Here is a 13,941-nt window from a genome sequence, read left to right as displayed (position 1 = left end):
GCATGTTGATGGCCCTATTAATTATTCCCACGCGATTCAGTAAGTAAAATGTGCAACCAATCCACACATTTTACTTTCAGAAATTAGCACCTACCCAAAAAAAAAAAAAATGTAAAATCAGCTTGCGGCTTGAAAACCTGACGCACAATTTTGCCGGCGTCCAGTTTCCGAACCCGTGGCTGTCAGCGGGTTTGAGAACCGACGCCGGCAAAATTGAGCGTCTGCTGTCAAACGTGCTGACGGCCGCCGCTCCTGTCAAAAAATAGGTGCTAGGGACGTGCTAGAGTCCCTAATGCTTCTTTTTACCGTGGGCCCTCATTTGCATGCAGGCCGATACTAAATTGTGCGCTCAGGAGAGTGGCCTGGGCGCTCTCCCGCTCTCCCTCGACTTTTACTGTATCAGCCCGTTGGTTATGAAAGCTACCACCCAAGCCAAGAAACTCTCAGGTATCTGAAGGGGTTCTCATCACTGATAGCCCTACAAACCCAAGCCCTCAGAATGGGGGCTTAGGAAGGGGGGTACTGTTGCAATTAGTGGTCTGCAGGATGCTCCTGTGGACTACCGCTCATATCTCCAGCCCCAGGCCCAAGAATACCGCTGCCAATGCTGCCAAGGCATATTGCAGTGAACGCAGTGAGTTGCCAGCACCTTGTTCTTGTGTCATCAGTACTTGCTTGCTCTGTTCTAGTTCCAGCGCCTGACTTCATTCTTCAATTTCCGTGTCTGACTTCGTTCTTCAGTTCCAGTACCTATCTTCGTTCTTCAGTTTCAGTGTCCAGAGTCATTGGTCTCCACCTCCAGGCCCGTGGACCTTGCTGTTGCATAAGCCTTGTCATTACCTCTTTAGTTCTTTAGTGTGCTTCTCATGCTTGTTCTGCTCCTCATCTGCCTGTTCCACCTATCCGTCCCTCCTGGTCCCTTTGGATGGATGTTTGATCTAGATCTCAGCCTGTCTCTTGGACCTGCCCAACTGCTGCCTGCCTTTGACCATAGCCTGTGACCGGATATACTTTGCATTCTCCTTTTCCAAGCCAGCTACATCCACAAATCCCTTCCCAAGTAGAGGTCCCCACCTAAGATTTGCTGGTCCTGGTACCCAAAGGCTCAACCTGAAGGGGACATGGGCTGTTAAAGGTGAAGCTCCAGTTGGGCCTTTGCCTTGTTTGAGTCTGCTTGCTGATGGCAGGGACCTGCAGGGTGGCAACACCTCCACCTCTGCCCAAAGGTCCATGCTCACAATACAGAAAGGAAGTCTTTTATGGACTCCTAATCATCTTGGGAATAAAACTTATTGTTCAGCAAAATGGCTATATTTACTTACATGGACAAGTAGCCATCTTGACAGATGTGCATGAGAAATTGTTTTTATGTCTATGAAAATGGACATGTAGCTGTAAGTGACTTGATTGAGATTGCACTTTGGGTGATAATGCTTCAGGTTGTTGGATGTTCAGGTTTCATGGCTTTACTAAAATGACTAGTTTATATTGCAGGATTTAAATGATTGCTTGCAATGTTTGGGGAATGGAAGATTAAAAGAAAGTAACATTTTTATAATGACTGTGCCATATGTTTAAAGTCAAACTCTATCACTAATGAATGAAGAAAAAGAGTATTGTTGAGGTCAATATTCAAAAGCCATTTAGATGGACAACCTAACATTTATCTGTCTAAATGACATAGCCGGCTATATTCAGCCCTTGTCTGGCTAAATTCTAGCCAGGTAACAAGTTACTTGGTTTGAATTTATCTGGATAGAAAAGGGGCATTTTTTAAAACAACAAAGCCGCGTACCCCTTCAGCGCATGCGGCTTGGGCGACACACCGGCGGCTCGATGCGCCGCTGTATGGCCGATTTTATAGGTCCCAGTCCAGTCGCCCTTTCTGACGTCACTTCCGGGTAATAAAGTCGGAGGCCCCCGTTCTGGGCCGGGTTGGAGTCCTCACCTGCAGGGAACCTCAACAAGGTAATCGCAATTGTTCACCTCCACTTCCAGAATTTAAAAAACTTTTAAGGCGAATTTATAGGTCCCAGTCCAGTCTCCCTTTCTGATGTCACTTCCGGGTAATAAAGTCGGAGGCCCCCATTCTGGGCCAGGTTGGAGTCCTCACCCGCAGGGAACCTCAACAAGGTAATCGCAATTGTTCACCTCCACTTCCGGGGAAGTACTGAGAGATCCAGCTAACAGGTGAATATCGGGTATATCCAGCTAGGTTTGCTGGATAACTTTACACCTGCTGCTGAGCAGATCTAAAGTATTCTTGCCTTGTGTGGCTGGATGACGTGCGACTTAACCAGATATCTTTAAAAGATATCCAGCTAAGTAGCACTATCAGTACAGAATGAAAAGGAATACACAAATGGGTCAGTGCCCCAATCCCCTCCTTTCCCCCCCAAACTAAATAACTTACAAAGGCCCTATCGGGCTGTGGCACTGCACAACTCACTCCTAAAAGCCATCCAATTTAGAAAGAGACCCTGCCTGGTGCATTAGAAATTTCTCTTGCAGCCTACCTCCCCCTTCCCTCTCACTCACCCACCCACAAGGATAGAAAACATCGTGGCAATCCCCCTTTCCCCCAATGCCATCGTCATGCCTTTCTATCCATTGCTGGGAGGAAAGGACCATCCGTCCTGCTCCTTGCGACTTCAGGGCTGATCTAAGAAGCGTAATTTTAATGTGAAGCTTAAACTTTCAGCGCTATTTCTAGCTCCCCAGTCCTCCACCTAGTGTTCATACTCTCATCCTCCCTCCTTCCCAGATGCCTGTCTCCCCACACCTCTCACGCTCCATCTGCTCCACTCCTCAATACCACCATGTCTCACCACTCCTCCACCTCACCACCATGCCTCACCACTCCTCCGCCTCACCACCATGCCTCACCTAAACACAAAGACAGACAAACAGGACAAATTAACAAAAACATTTATACACACACAGACAATGGGAAAGGGAAACAGATGAGAAACAAGCCACAGGACACATCACTCAGATCTTGCTGAATACCTCTAAGCAACTACCACCAAGTCACCTACTATCCTCTCCTCTCTCCAAATGCCTGACACACCCTCAAAGAAGCAGCTACAGGAAGCTGGTATATATAAACCAGAAAAATAATGTGCCACACACAAATCAACACACACCCCATAAAATGACACGTGATGGGCTAATCCAATACGTGGCGCACTGACACAACGTGCTTCGCAAAAATTACCTATGTGATGTGATACACAGTAAATTAGCCTAATCACATCCATTTTCTTATCATGGGTTCTATTTCTGATTTATTTATAGCAATTTGATGAATCTAGGTCATAGATTGTATTTTGAAATTTGACAACTATACATGTTATTTTCCATAGATATTGTACATACTCAAAACGCAAGTGCAGAAGTCTGTGAGTAGTGGGTACCCTGTACCAGTGGCTGTTTTAAAATTAGACACAAGATCATCAGTTCCCAAATACCCTTGAACTTCACATATAGATGGAATGTTTGAAATCTGCCACAAAGTGTGTGCAAGCTCATAAGCTCAAATTCCTTCCAGGTCTAGGGCAGTTGCACTGTTTGTACCAATGTAAAGGAAGCTCTGAGTGTTGGTAAAATTAAGGAGCTTGTATTTGAATCAGAAATGAATAGGGGCAGCATAGGGTAGTGTAATGCATGCAAATATAGGAAAGGAATAGTGTGTGATAAGCAAGATACTTAAAAGTGTGGTAAACTGGGAAGATTAGGATGAGTTGTCATGGCAGAAGATGAGAGAGGTGGAAACCAGAAAGCTATTATATTATTGCCAAGACAAAAATAGCCTGCATATATTAACAAATAGTAGCTCACAAACTGAGCAAGCTGACTGAGGTAAAAATCTAAGAAGCCTCTCCAACTGGCCGATACAGTAAGGACGTGGTAGAAAAAGTGCGGCAGTGCCGGGCGCCCGCTCATTTGCCGCGCGCACAGTTCGGATCACATACCGCTCGATACAATATTTAAATAGCATGCAAATGCAAGCCGCATCCAAAGCGTGTACCAGGAAGTGGATCCCAACTTAAAGCAAAAGAAAAGGATCAGAGAAGTATCAGCCGGCCTAAACTCTTGCCTGCCCAACCTAAAATCCAACACACCGGGAAAGCCACGCTTCAGGATCGGGCAAACTTTCCCCCAGCCCCCGCTCACTTGCCCTGGCCGCGTCCATGGGTGCCGGTCTCCGGAGCAGCCCCAGTCCTCTCTCCCCTCCTCCCGGGGGCAGCCGGCGGCGAGAGCGAGAGCGGCTTCAACAGCCTGGGGCGGATCAGGCGCTCCCCATGCGAGGCGCGGCTTCCAGCAGCCCTCGCCGGCGATGGTGAATGAGCACATGAGCGCATGCCGTGACCTCGGACGTCCAGCCGGGTGATCAGGTCACGGCATGCGCTCATTCACCATCGCCGGCGAGGGCTGCTGGAAGCCGCACCTCGCATGGAGAGCGCCTGATCCGCCCCAGGCTGTTGAAGCCGCTCTTGCTCTCGCCGCCGGCTGCCCCCGGGAGGAGGGGAGAGAGGACTGGGGCTGCTCCGGAGACCGGCACCCATGGACGCGGCCAGGGCAAGTGAGCGGGGGCTGGGGGAAAGTTTGCCCGATCCTGAAGCGTGGCTTTCCCGGTGCGTTGGATTTTAGGTTCGGCAGGCAAGAGTTTAGTTATGGAGGTTTAGAGGTTATGCTTGGAAACAACAGGTCCTTCCTTTCTGCTCCGGAGCTGTCAGTGCGCCCGCACGGGAGATCGGCACCCATGGACGCGACCAGGGCAGGTGAGCGGGGGCTGGGGGAAAGTTTGCCCGATCCTGGCTCCTCTAAAAGTCTTGCCCCGAGGGGTGAGGGGATCGTTTGCCCGTGAAATTTCGTCTCTGACCTGACGCTCCACACTAACGCAGGGGGTAAGGGTAGGCGGTAAATTAGCAGGTTAAACACGCGGCAAAACTGCAGGTTAAAAAAGCGATAATCGGGGCGCACATTACTGTATGGGAGGGAATAGCTAATCTGATCATTTACATCTCATATACATGCCGCGGGCGGAAAGGGTTTCCTGTTGATTTAAAGAAGCGGTAAGGATGGGTTAAAAGGGATAGTGAATCGCAGGTTGGACTAACGCGGCCAAATTGTGAGTAGAAAGCGGGTTAGAAGCAGGGTAACTGCGGCCACGCTTTACTGTATAGGCCTGCAAGTGAGTAGGAACCAAAAGTAAAGCAGGAAACACAAGAGAAAAAAAAACAAAACAGGAGAAGGTAGGTACAAAGGCAGATTTAGAGCCAGAAAAAGTTACACTCAGGTCTATCCAGTACCGAGTGGTAGGAAGAGCTGCGTTAGTGCCTGCGGCACCCGCAGTTGCCGCACGCACAGTGCAGCTCACCTACCGCTCGATCCTGAACACTAATTTTATTTAAATGTAAACCGCGTCCGTGAAGCCTTAGGTCCGCGCAACCCATTTTACTGGATAGAGCGCCTATACAGTATCCTGGGTGCGCGGGCCTAAGGCTTCACGCCACGCTGGTATCTGTCATTTCAAATGTCATTTGAAATGACAGATACCAGGGAGGAGGGGAGAAGAGATGACAGTGGCGAAGCAAAAAAAAAAAGCGAAAAAACCAAAAGCAAAAAGTAAGTCGCTTCGCCGCTTCACTCTTCCCTCCTCCCGGAGCAGGGCGTGAAAAGCAGCCTTGCTCCGGGAGGAGGGAAGCGGTGAAGCGACTTACTTCTTGCTTTTGGTTTTTTTTTTTGCTTCGCCGCTGTGTCTCCCCTCCTCCCGGAGCAGGGCGCGAAAAGCAGCCTTGCTCCGGGAGGAGGAGAGACACAGCGGCGAAGCAAAAAAAAAAACCAAAAGCAATTTTGGTTTTTTTTTCAAAAAGCGACAATTTTGGTTTTTTTTCCAAAAGCGACTTACTTTTGGGATCTGTCAAGATCCCAAAAGTAAGTCGCTTTTGGACGCCTGCACAACTTACTTTTTTTGCAGCCATCAGCAGGAACACGATCGTAGCTCCTCCCGACGAAGACGAAGATGGCCGCCTGCACGGGGGAAAGCGTACAATTGGCCGCTCAAGACGTGGCGTCACATCCCGTGACGCCAAACGTCGTGACGTCACGTCTTCAGCGGCCAATTGCACGCTTTCCCCCGTGCAGGCGGCCATCTTCGTCTTCGTCGGGAGGAGCTACGATCGTGTTCCTGCTGATGGCTGCAAAAAAAGTAAGTTGTGCAGGTGTCCAAAAGCGACTTACTTTTGGGATCTTGACAGATCCCAAAAGTAAGTCGCTTTTGGAAAAAAACCAAAATTGTCGCTTTTTGAAAAAAAAAAAAATTGCTTTTGGTTTTTTTTTGCTTCACCGCTGTGTCTCTCCTCCTCCCGGAGCAAGGCTGCTTTTCGCACCCTGCTCCGGGAGGAGGGGAGACACAGCGGCGAAGCAAAAAAAAAAAACCAAAAGCAAGAAGTAAGTCGCTTCGCCGTTTCCCTCCTCCCAGAGCAAGGCTGCTTTTCGCGCCCTGCTCCGGGAGGAGGGAAGAGTGAAGCGGCGAAGCGACTTACTTTTTGCTTTTGGTTTTTTCGCTTTTGGAAAAAAAAAAATAAAATTGCTTTTGGTTTTTTTTGCTTCGCCGTTGCTTCGCCGTTTTTTTGCTTCGCCGTTGCTTCGCCGTTGCAGTCTCCGTGGCAGCCCCAGTCCGGACATCGGAGGGGGGCTGCAACGTTTTTTTTGCTTTTTTTTGGCTTCGGGAGGAGGGGAGAGGACTGGGGCTGCCACAGAGACCGGCACCCATGATCGCGGCCGGGGCAGGTGAGCGGGGGCTGGGGGAAAGCTTGCCACCTACCCTTACCCCTGTCTCTACCGCAGGGGTCAGGGTAGGCGGTAATTTTGCAGGTTAAACGCGCGACAAAACGGCAGGGAAAACTAGCGATAGTCGGGGCGCGGGTTACGGGATGCTAGGGAATAGCTAATTCGCTCGTTTGCATGCAATATACATGCCGCGTGCGGAAGGGGTTGCCCGGGGAATTTAGGACGCGGTAGGAGTAGGTTAAAGGGGATTCGGGATCGCAGGAAGGGCTAACGCGGCCGGAAAGTGAGTAAAAAGCGGCTTAGGAGCAGGGTAAATGCGGCCGCACTTTACAGGATAGACCTGACTGAGATTAGCTTGGATGAAAGGAAAGAAGATTAGCACTCCCCTTGATAAGAATGGAAACAATCCTCATGGCTTTTACAACATGCATATGGTTAAGGCATTGCCACTTACTTCATGGCATCTAACCAAGTTAGATTGCAGGTGGAAAGCTCAGTAACCCTCAATCTTGAGGGAGAATTGAGAGGAGAAGAAGATTTGGCTGGCAGCTGAAGAGGAGTGGTAAGCATTGCTTGCTGTGTAATATTGGGTCTTAAAAGTTTGGGAAGAGGTGAAATAGTTGTATAAATTAACTTTAGGTGTGTGTGTGTGTGTGTGCTTGATTAAAAAAAAAAAAAAAGACTAGGGAGGTAGATAATTTCTGGGTTTGGGTATATGTGTGTGACTTTTGATTTAAAAAGGAGACCAGGGAGGTAGGTATAGGTAATTTCTTTTTTAGTATCTGTTTGTGTGCCTTTTTATTAAATAAGGAGATCAGTGAGGTAGGTCATTCCTTTCTTTTTTTTTTTTTTAGTTTCTGTTTATGTGCCTTGCTTAAGAAATAAAAGCCAGAAAAGTGTAGGTAACTAGCTTTGACATGATGTTAGAGAAGTGTGATTGATTTGAGTAGGTATGAAGTTGTTGTTGCGCTCCCTGGCTGTGGCAGGCTCGCGGCCGGGCTCACTCACCTCCGACGCCAGGTCCCTGGAGCTGGCCCGACCTCCTTGGCGGCAGTGGGCAGTTGCCTACATGCCCGTGCTCCCGCTGTGTTCCCGGGATCCTTCCGTACCGGCGCGGCCTCCTCTCGGGCCTCCCTATGTGCACTATGGGGAAACACCGTCACCTCCTCTTCCCTGGCCCGTTGGCCTTAGGTGTGCATGCCTCGCTGCACTTTAAAGGGGCCACGGAGGGAAAGCCTCCCGTAGCCCCAGATGATGACGTTAACCAGCTCCACTATATAAGGCAGGCTCAGACGATCAGAGCCTGCCTTGGCTTTGGCAACAGGTCTCCAGGCTTCCCTGTCGTGCACTTTGTTGCTATTCCTGCTCCAGTTCCAGTTCCTGTTCCAGCACCTATTCCAGTTCCAGCACCTATTCCAGTTCCTGATCCAGTATGTGTTCCAGCTCCAGTCTCTGAGCTGTCTGTTCCTGCTTACCTTCTGACAGACCACCTTGGCTTTGACCTTTACCTGGACTTGACCTCGCCTCTTCCTGCCTGCCTTCGACCCTTTGCTTGGACCTGACCTTGCCTCTAGCTGCCAGCCTCGATCCTTCATCTGGATCTGACCTCGGTATCTTGCTTCATCCTTCCAGAACCCTTTATCTCTGCTGCCACCTAGCACTCTGCCTCTGGTCACCTTCTCCGGGATCAACCACGCAGAGGCCCGCCTAAGTCCAGCCAACCCTGGTATCCAATGGCTCAGCCTGCAGGGAACGAAGGCTGGTACTGGCAAAGCTACAGTCGGCCTCCGCTTCCCGCTTGGCCTCGCCTCCCGATGGTGGGGATCTGTGGGGGCTTCCCCCAAGGGTGGCGCCAACATCACCTTGGTCCACCACGGGTCCACCTCAGCAACATTTGTTCCACAGGAACAACAGCAGAGGATCATGGGAAAACTAACTGAAATGTGTATCATCAAAGGGGTTTGTTAGTATTAATTTCCCTTTGAAGTTCAATATATAACACAGGCAGAGAGCTCAGTAACTCTCACATTTGACAGAGTATTGGAAGGAGAAGACGATTTGGCTGGCGGCTGAAGAGGATTAGTAAGCATTGCTTGCTGGGTAATAATGGGACTTAAAAGTTTGGGGAGAGGTGAAATTGTGGGGTAAATTAACTTTTGTGTGCCTTGATTAAAAGCCAGGAAAGGTAAGTAATTTCTTTTAGTGTGTATGTGTTTTGTGCCCGATTAAAAAGAAAAAAAAAGACCACAAGATAAGTAATTTCAGTTTTAGTGTCGGTGTATGTGCCTTCTGATTAAAAAAGGAGATGAGGAAGGTAGGTAATTTCTGTTCTGGTGTCTCCGTGTGTACCATTTGATTGAAAAAGAAAAGCAGGGAGGTAGGTAATTACTGTTCTAGTATCTTTCTTTCCCACCCACCCCAAGCTCTTTCTTTGATTTATAAACTCTTATGCCATATAAGAGGACAAGAGACATTTTCACAACAAAAATCAATCAAGAATTGATCTAGAAAAAGATACTGACCTGTCCCTTGTCTGTTAGAGTAATTGCCTCCTTGCAGGTCATTGCCAAATTAACATTAATTGCATCACATAAATGTAAAGTTCCCTGAATTACACATCCGAAGTCCCATTACAACCAAAATTAATTAGGAACTCACAATATGAGGATGCAGACAGCAGTCCAGCAGCTAGATGGGGACCTTCTAGTTTTTTGCACCAAGTGCTGCTTGTATGATTACCAGCTGGTGGGAGGTTGTATGTAATGTGCTCAGTGCAAAGAGCTCTTGGCTCTCAGAGAATGAGTGTGATATCTGGAGGCTAGTGTGGTAAATCTGAAGGAGCTGAGCCAGATAGAAAGGTATATAAGAACATAAGACATTGTCTTACTGGGTTAGACTGAGGGTCCATCAAGCCCAGCATCCTGTTTCCAACAGTGGCCTCTCCAGGTTACAAGATCCTGGCAAATACCCAAACATTAAATAGATCCCATGCTACTGATGACGGTAATAAGCTGTGGCTATAGAGGAGACCTTCAGGGGCATAGTAGCCAAGTCCCAACTCCAGTCTTGCAGCCCCTGTGCCACGTTGGAGGAACAAGGCCACTTGGTGAGAGAGCATTACCCTGGTGTAGCAGGGAGTGATCCTGTAGCAAGGACCTGCTTTCCACGTGATGCATTATCCTTCACCGAGGATGAGAAGTGCCCAGGAGGGAAGGGTTAGGTCGGCTGTCATAGTTGGTGATTTAATTATTAGGAATGTAGATAGCAGGGTGGCTGGTGAATATGAGGATTACTTGGTAACTTGCCTGCCAAGTGCAAAGGTGGTGGACCTCATGCGTCATGTAGATAAGATTTTAGGTAATGCTGGGGAGGAGCTGGTTGTCATGGTCCATATGTGCACCAATGACAAAGGAGAATGTTGGAGGGAGGCTATGGATGGAAATGTAGGCTCTTGGGGTAGATTTTAAAAGGCCCACACATGCATTCATGCGTGCGCGGTTCCCGGCGCACGCACATGGACGCAGCTATTTTATAACATGTGCATGTCAGCGCGCGCATATTATAAAATACGGTTCCCGTGTGCACCGGATTTTAATATCCGCGCATGCATGTGTGGACGGGTGGCCTCCTCCATTCACAGGGGGGATTTTAAAAGAATCGCATGGCAATGCGATCGGGCCTTTGCCCAGTTCCCTCCCAGTCTGCTCCAATAAAGGAATTTTAAAAGCCCTGCGAGTGTAAAATTTGGGGGTTATGCCACAGAAGTGCTAGGCCAGTTAAAAGGGACAGGCCAATAAAGGAGCGGACTGGGAGGAAACTTCCCTAACACTAACCCTATCCTTCCGCCCTCTTCTCCTCTCTTCCCTGACCCCTAATCCTACCCTAGCTATCCCCAGTTTTTTTTTTTTTGTTTATACTTGCTGCTTCTCTGGAGCAGAAGTAAATTCCGTGCGTCGGCTGGCTGCTGGTGCGGCATCCCCGGGACAGCATCTAATAGCGCTGCCCTGGCCCGCCCCTCCCTGCCCAGACTACACCACTGGTCTGTCCATTTTAGCAGGCCTAGCACTTCTGTGGCATAACCCCCAAATTTTACACTCGCAGAGCTTTTAAAATTTGGGCATTAGGTAGAAAGTTGAAATCCAGAACCTCAAGGGTAGCATTCTCTGAAATGTTCCTGTTGCATGTGCAGGACCCCAGAGGCACACCGAGCTCCACAGTCTCAATGTATGGATGAGATGATGGTGGAGGGAAGAAGACTTTAGGTTTATTAGGAACCGGACAACATTTTGGTGAAGAGGAAGCCTATTCCAAAGGTTGCTGGCGCTAACCTTCAAAAAGGAGATAGAGCAGCTTTTAAACTAGAACATGGGGGGAAAGTTGACAGTCACTCAGCAGTGCATGGTTCGGAGGGAAGTATCGTCAAAGGATACTAAAATAATAGAGAGTTAGGGTGTTCTGATTGAGAGATTCCAATAAAAGCAATAGTAGCCCACGTGTAAAGGTAAAGAACCACAACTAGGTGCTGTCCCGGGCAAGCTTGTACTGACAGCTGGCCGGTGCACCAAACTTATTTTTGCTCAGAAGAGTAGGTAAGTTTGAAAAAAATATAGGCTAGGTAGATAGGCTCTTTTATTAGGGAGGACTGGGAGAGAACTGGGGATGGCCCGATCATGACGCTGTGCGTTTATTACAAAATACTCCCCTTCTGTGCGCAAATCATCACTCGCGCACACATGTGCACGCAGATATGAAATCGGGCACGCATGTGTACACAGCTAGCCGATTTTATAACATGCTCATATCAATGTGTGCATGTTATAAAATTGGTGCATCCGTATGCGCATGCTGGGAACTGCGAGCGCATGGACATCCGCGCGGTCCTTTTAAAATGTACCTCTAAATGCACAGTAGAATCCTTAGGGGTGGAAATTCCATGTGTGATGGGGAAGAGTGTAGCAGTGGGGGTATACTATTGTCTACCTGGCCAAAATGAATAGATGGATGATGAAATGTTAACAGAGATTAGGGAAGTTAATAAATTTGGCAGCCCAGTAATAATGGGAGAGTTCAATAACCCCAATATTGACTGGGTAAATGTAACATTAGGACATGCTAGAGAACTAAAGTTTCTAAATGAAATAAATGATTGCTATATGAAGCAGTTGGTCTGGGTACTGACAAGATGGGGAGCCATTTTAGATCTAATTCTTAGTGGAACACAGGATTTGATGCAAGAGTAATGGTGGTGAGGCCACTCTGCAACAGCGATCATAGCATAATCAAATTTGACTTAATGACTGAGAGGACATTAAGCAAATCTCTAACATTAAATCTCTAACATAAAATTCTAACATTAAACTTTCAAAAGGGAGAATGATAAAACGAGGAAAATAGAAAACAACTGAAAGGTGCAGCTACAAATGTTAAGGGTTAAATCTGGTAAGGTCATTGTTTAAAAATACCATCTTAAAAGCCTAGTGCAGATGTATTCCTTGCATTATAAAAAGTGGAAGGAAGGCCAAACAACTGCTGGTAAGATGAAAAAAGCTATTTTAGCCAAAAGAATTTCTTTCAGAAATTGGAAAAAGGATCCATCTGAGGAAAATAGGAAAAAGCATAAACATTGGCAAATTAGATGCAAAACACTGATAAGGCAGGCTAAAAGAGATTTTGAAAAGAAGCTGGTCTTAGAGGCAAAAACTCATAATACTCATAACAACAACTTTTTAACATATATACATCCAAAACAGAAAGCCTTTGAGGGAGTCAGTTGGACCGTTAGATTATCAAGGGGTTAAAGGGGCACTTAGGGAAGATAAGGCCATCATGGAAAGACTGTATGAATTCTTTGCTTCGGTGTTTACTGAATGGGGTGTAGAGGAGATACCTATGTTGGAAACTATTTTCAATGGTGATGGCTCAGAAGAATTGATACAAATCACTGTTTAGCTGGAAGATGAAATAAGGCAAACTGACAAATTAAAGAGTAGCAAATCATCTGGACCAGATGATATACCCCAGAGTTCTAAAAGAACTAAAAAATGAAATTACGATCTGTTATTAGTAATTTGTAACCTATCATTTGGATTGTCTGCTGTGCCTGAAGACTGGAGGGAGGCCAGTGTAACCCCAATGCTTAAAAAGAGTTCTGGGATTATCCAAGAAACTATAGACCTGTGAGTCTGACTTTAGAACTGGGAAAAATTATAAATCCTTCTAAAGAACAAAGTCACAGAACATATAGAAAGATACGGGCGGATTTTCAAAGCCCTGCTCGTGTAAATCCGCCCGGATTTACGCGAGCAGGGCCTTGCGCGCCGGCGCGCCTATTTTCCATAGGCCGCCGGCGCGCGCAGAACCCTGGGACGTGTGTAGGTCCCGGGGTTTTCGGAAGGGGGCGTGTCGGGGGCGTGTCGGGGGGAGCGTGGCCGAACGACGTGGCGTTTTGGGGGCGGGGCGCGGCGTTTCGGGGGCGGGCCTGGGGGGCATGGTTTCGGGCCGGGGCATTCCGGGGGCGTGGCTGTGCCCTCCGGAACCGCCCCCGGGTCCGGTCTTGGTGCGCCAGCAGCCCGCTGGTGCGCGTGGTTTTACGCCTCCCTCTGGGAGGCGTAAATCCATGGATAAAGGTAGGGGGGGGTTTAGATAGGGCCGGGGGGGGTGGGTTAGGTAGAGGAAGGGAGGGGAAGGTGAGGGGAGGGCGAAAGAGAGTTCCCTCCGAGGCCGCTCCGATTTCGGAGCGGCCTCGGAGGGAATGGAGGCAGGCTGCGCGGCTCGGCGCACGCCGGCTGCCCAAAATTGGCAGCCTTGCGCACGCCGATCCAGGATTTTAGAAGATACGCGCGTATCTTATAAAATCCAGCGTACTTTTGTTTGCGCCTGCTGCGCAAACAAAAGTATGCGATCGCGCAGTTTTTCAAAATCTTCCCCATAATGTTTAATGGGACACAGCCAACATGAATTTAAATAAGTTAAATCTTGCCTCACCAATCTGCTACATTTTTTTGAAGAGGTGAATAAACATGGATAATGGCAAGCTGGTGGAAGTAGTGTATTTGGATTTTCAGAAGGTGTTTGACAAAGTGCCCCATGAGAGACTCCTGAGAAAATTAAAAAGTCACAGGATAGAAGGCAATGTCCTATTGT

General features: G+C 48.0%; 1 protein-coding gene and 1 non-coding gene across 2 annotated transcripts in view; both read left to right on the top strand.

Annotated features, from left to right (window-relative positions):
• The window catches only part of TRPM2 (transient receptor potential cation channel subfamily M member 2), a 319,065-nt gene that overhangs the window by 193,419 nt on the left and 111,705 nt on the right, over positions 1 to 13,941 (top strand). The window lies entirely within an intron of this gene.
• Positions 7,151 to 7,278, top strand: LOC115094772. The gene has a single exon (XR_003857625.1). It is a non-coding gene; the product is annotated as a U6atac minor spliceosomal RNA (small nuclear RNA).

The sequence above is a fragment of the Rhinatrema bivittatum genome, chromosome 6, assembly GCF_901001135.1.
Source record: "Rhinatrema bivittatum chromosome 6, aRhiBiv1.1, whole genome shotgun sequence".
Taxonomy (NCBI): Eukaryota; Metazoa; Chordata; class Amphibia; order Gymnophiona; family Rhinatrematidae; genus Rhinatrema; species Rhinatrema bivittatum.
Note: the sequence above shows the minus strand (reverse complement) of the source record. Positions and strands in the feature narration are given on the sequence as shown.